Raw genomic sequence first — 6000 nt, 5'->3', positions numbered from 1 at the left:
AAATTAAAATATGCCTTTGTTCACTTCTGGATCTTTGACATTTTGTACATGACATTTTTTATTTTATTTTTTATTTTATTAAAAAACAAAAACAATAATGTTGGCAATTATTAATGCTTCAGTAGCATTTATTAGTTGCAGGCACTAATTTATATTTTTTAAAATGTATTTATTTGACAGAGAGAGAGAAAAAGCACAATCAGGGGAGAGGCAGAGGGAAGAAACAGACTCCCCACTGAGCAGGGTGCCTGATGTGGGCTTGATCCCAGGACCCTGGGATCATGACCGGAGCAGACGGCAGACACTTAACAGACTGAGCCACCCAGGCGCCCCTACATTCTTTACGTATATTTACTAATTTAATCTTTGTAACAAACCTGAGAGTTATGTATTGTATGGTCCCCACTTTACACAAAGTGTCCTGAGAGGCAAGTAGCTTGAAGAAGATGTCTAAGATCACACAGCTAGGAAGTGTTAGGATTTGACAAATCATCCTCACACATCATTACTTCCGGACATTTCTTCACACACCCTGACAAGAGTATACTATGCTCTGCCACAGTCATCTGTATGTATACTTGTCTAGCTATCTGTTTCAGTATCTCTATCAACATTTCACTCATTATTATTTCAAACCATTAAATTCAGTAACTTTCGACAATATTCTTGACAGTATATGAGCATATCTGTGTTTATCCATGACTCTTTCTAGCATTTTCACATTTGAATATGGGGGTAAATGTATGCAATGTGTAAAGACTCAAGCATTAGTACAATTTTGGTAATAAGAAAATTAGTGCACAACCCATCTCCTTATGCTGTGTTTTATGATGTTAACACTGGCATAGATCTCCATTAGGTGGTGATTTTTTAAAATGTTGGTGTTGAGGTTGTTCCCAGTTTGAAGTAAAGTATATGTTCTTAGAACAAAATGCTTAGCAATTCTAAATGCCTTATGTGAGGCTTATTTCTCACTGCCTATGTCATAAATATTTAAGTATTCCTCGTGAATAAAAATAACATTTTTGTTTAATTCTATGGATTTCTTAAATGATAACTTTCTTTGATAAAGCTAAAGTTGAGGAAAGTTCATTTGACCTATACATGTTCAGGAAAGATGTTTATGGGAGGAAAAAAAAACCCTCTGAGATAGGAATATTATCATATGAGGTATGTGTGAATTATTTGATAATATACATTTGAATAACTGGAAAAACCTGAAAAAAGTGAAGAGAAGTAAAAATTATTATCTCCAGCTTTTTGCACTGCTTCTGATAAGGAAAAAAAAGACTATTAAAAACTACTCTACAAATATAATAAAAGTTGATATAACAAATTTTAAAACCTAACTTATTTTCGAACAAATTTTAGATAACAGTTTATAGGCAAAATTACTTTAGTGATTCCCAAACTAGTACCCTGGGATGTTGCACTGAATTGTAGGGACACTGTGGCCATATTTTCAATTTTTGAGGAAAACAACAGCATTTTTTGACACAAAGGACTACTGTTATAGCTGTGTACTTAACTACTTATTCAGTAGAATAATTAAGTATTTATTTTGGCTAATGGATGCTTTGAAAAATTATCGAAATGCTGAGAGTACTGTGGACCAAGGGAATAGGAAGACCTTTGTTTTAGAAACTTCTTACATTTTGTTATAAACTTTAGGTGTAATGGAAATTATAGGGCTAATTTGCTTTGAGATTGCTAAACCAGAATCTGACCCATGTAGAGTGAGAATTCATCTAAAGGTAACATGAATTTTAATATGCTATCCCAATCACCATGCTCTACTTCCCAAACAGGTCTGTATCATTAGAAAAAAAGAAAAAAAAATTAATTGGCTCCTTCTACAGTCTGTTTATTCTCTGTCAACAAAGGGTAAAAGATCAGAAATCACTTTTTCACATTTTGCTTGTGCATGGTATTTATTAAAAATTCTCCCTCAGTAGCTTCCAGTATCTTTCTAAACTAATCTCTTTTGACAGTTTTTGTTTGTTTTTCCTATATGTTTCTACCATGCATTTATCCAGATGTTTTGGTTTGCATTAATAGCTAGACTTTCCAAGAGAAAATATTTCTTACAGAGCATATTGTCATATTTAGCACTAGAGAAATAAACCAACCAACTCTGTGACAAAGCATAGCAGCTAGAGTAATATACCCTGTCAGTGAAATTAAAAAATCACCGTATTATCCAACCCATCTCTAATTACAAAGATTTCTTCTGAGAACCTAATGTTTCTTAGAGAACTATCATCTCCTCTTGTATTTTCAATAAATCTCAGATGTATCTTTAGCTGCATATAATTATGTGACTTCTTAAAGTGTTTGAAACAGAATCCAGATGAACTGAGTCTCTTAAAGCATCATGATAGAAGAGCGAAGTGCTAAGAGGGTCCCATATGGTACCTACCATGACAACCACCATCTTTTAATGCTGAAATCCAGCTTTTTGAGACTAGCTACTTTTCAGTTCCATGGGGTGAAACTCAATTTGTATCACTGGCTGCTGTGCTGTGAAGGAGAATTTCAATGCTTTATTGAGTCCTAAGTGTTTTTGTTACTTTGTTTGCTTGTTTGCAGAATAATCTTTAGACTGACATAATGACACAAGCCATAAGATTTCCTGAATTGAAATTTTTGCTTCCCTCTGGAAATGATGAGACTGAGAGGGAAAAAAAAGAAAAAAGGGTAAAATGAATACCAAATAGCCAGGGCCTCTCTGCAATCAAGGATACATGGGCTATTACTATAGAGTATGAATGGTATATCCAAAAAGAGATTTAAAAGTCCTATCTTGAAATTGTGGAAGAAAATGCTGCTATTTGGTGAAACTATAAATCCCTTAAGAGAGAGAACTGAAAAGTAAATGTCCTAGAAAGGATGGACAATTTCTGAGCATTAACCTAATTTTAAAATAATAATGCAGTTATTTGAAAGAAACAGAAAAAAATTACCAGAAATAAGAAAATATTAAGATAAAAACATACTGTCAGATCCCATTTTTTAAGAAGTTAACCTCAAACATATATATGGTGGTTGTGTTTGATTTTTAGGGATGGTATATAGAAGAAACAAAGCATTTACTTTATAATTTACTCTCTGCTATTCTTTGGACTTTTTTTTTTAAGTTTTATTTATTTCGGAGAGGGAGAGAGAGAATACACAACTGGGAGAGGAGAGGGAGACAGGAAGTGGATTCCCCACTGAGTGTGGAGCCTGAAGTAGGGTGCAATCTCAGGACCCTACGATCTTGACCCTGAGATCATGACTTAAGCTATAACCAAGAGTTGAACCCTTTAACCAACTGAGCCATCCAGGCATTCCTATTACTTGAAATATTTTGAAGATGAATAATGGTTTTAATATCTACAGATTTTTAGGATTGTTTGCTTTAGATTCATCTGTGTATCCACCTTAATCTTTACTTTATCTAAAATAATCACATGTATCAAAATCATAACATCCCATAAAAAATCTAGTGGAATCAATTTCATAAGACTTTCTTTGAAAATTTATGCAATTATTATAAAATCTATGTGCCTATGTACTTATATAAAAATATCATATTTTTTCAAGTATGTTTTCCTTTATAAATATAAAGTCATCCTTTTTCTCTATTTCATGCTTTTTTTTAATTTAAATTCAATTAGCCAACATGTAACACATCATTAGTTTTTGGTATGATGTATAATAATGATACATTCAATAATGATTCATTACTTGCAAATAACACCCAGTGCTCATCACAGCACATGCCCTCCTTAATGCCCATCATCAAGTTACCACATCCCTCCACCCCCTTCCCTTTCTGCATCTCTCAGTTGGCTTCTCAGAGTCAAGAGTCTCATATGGTTTGCCTCCTTCTCTGGTTTCTTCCCCTTCAGTTTTCTCCCTTCCCCTATTGTCCTCTGCACTATACCTTGTTCCACATATGAGTGAAACCGTGTGATAATTGTCTTTCTCAGAATGACTTATTTCACTTACCATGATATCCTCTAGTTCCACCCATGTTGATGTAAATGATGGATATTCATCTATTCTGATGGCTGAGTAGTATTACATTGTATATATGCATCACATCTTTATTCATTCATCTGTGGAAAGACATCTCGTCTCCTTCTACAGTTTGGTTATTGTGGGCATGGCTGCTGTGAATATTGGGGATGCAGATGCCCCTTGTTTTCATTACATTTGTATCTTTGGGGTAAATACCTAATAGTGCAGTTGCTGGGTTGTAGGGTAGCTCTATTTTTAATATCTTGAAGAACCTCCATACTGTTTTCCCGAGTGGCTGTACCAACTTGCATTCCCACCAACCATGTAAGAGGGTTCCTGTTTCTCCACATCCTCACCAACATTTGTTCCCTGTCTTGTTAATTTTGGCCGTTCTGACTGGTGTAAGGTGGTATCTCATTGTGGTTTTGATTTGTATTTACCTGATGGCTAGTGATGTCAAACATTTTTTCATGTGTCTGTTAGCCATTTGTGTGTCTTCTTTGGAGAAGTGTTTATTTCCTCTGCCCATTTCTTGACTGGATTATTTGTTTTTTTGGGTATTAAATGCTTTTGAACTGAATTCTATTTATTCTAAATTTTATTCTAAAATTATATATATATATACATATATATATGTATATGTGTGTATATATATATGTATTTTATTTACTATTTTATCTCTTGAGTTCTAATTTTATTTACTGCTATTTTTCATTCTATTTCTTATGGACTATGAGCTTCTATTAGCCCAGTTTTAGAATTTATGTCTTCTAATTGGAGAATTTAGCCCATCATATTCACTTTTATAATTGGTATATTTTTATTTCATTATCATATTTATTTTCTTAATGCTACATGTATTTATTTCATTTTCTCCATTGTCCTTATTTGTTATTCTTGTATACTATTCATTCTTCTTGTTTGCTTTAGTTTAATAAAATTCATACTTAAGTAACAGTTGTCTGCTAGTGCCAAGGAATAAACAAGTCTGATTATTTTTATTTTTATTCTTATTTCTTATTTGAAGCAAGAAAATGTCCACCCTTAGTCCACTAATAATCAATCTCTACCCTTCCCAGTCATACCCTTATAAACGTAATACAATTTTATGAAGTTTAATATTTAAAGAAGTGAATATTATTTATTTTTCAGAAATTATTATTTACCTTCAGTACCTTATTGTTAAGTCGTAAGCATAACAAGCATGACACTTTACTTCTTTACTACTATGAAATTTCATTCTTGAGTCCTGGGTTTTGATTAGTTTCTTAAAGATTAATCTTTGTCCCATTGATAGAACCTCTCTCATTGACAAGGTCACCTGTAGAAAACAGCAGTTCCCAGAGGGCTAACTATCCCTTCAACTCTTTTCCACCCCAGAAAGCTTAATGAGAGTACAAATCATTATAGTAATGTCAGAATGACTGTAAGTTACTTCTGTTGTTGTTGTTTTTGAGCCTTGGAATTATAAACACCACACTGTATCTAATGATGCTGGTTTTCATTGATTCTGTTTAAAATTTGATGAACAATTTTGGTTAATTGCATATTTATTCTCTGTTTACCTTTCCCCTCTCCCTCTCTCTCAATTCTCTCTGTTCTTTCTTTCCCCATCATTATTCCTCTCTCTGATTTATCCATATATTTCCTTCATATTTTGAATTTCTGATGTTTGCTGTTTATAAGAAACCAAAAAAAAATTTTCTTTTTCTCAAGCCAATAGTATTTCTTACAACCGGCAAATACAAATGAATGAATATTTTTAATTATTTTAATTAATTATATTTGATTAATTATTTTTAATTATTTTTCTGCTTCAATTTCTTCCTTATTTCTGTTATCTCAGTGTTAATTTTAGCCTCTACAAAAAAAAAAAAGTATTCTTTTGATTTGGTTTTCTGCTATTATTTTATAGAAATCACTCTTACCTTTCTCTTAAGAAATCAGGCAGATTTTAGTCTTTATTTTTCTGATTCTGTTAGTAGGTCATTTTAA

The sequence above is a fragment of the Mustela erminea genome, chromosome 21, assembly GCF_009829155.1.
Source record: "Mustela erminea isolate mMusErm1 chromosome 21, mMusErm1.Pri, whole genome shotgun sequence".
Taxonomy (NCBI): Eukaryota; Metazoa; Chordata; class Mammalia; order Carnivora; family Mustelidae; genus Mustela; species Mustela erminea.
Note: the sequence above shows the minus strand (reverse complement) of the source record.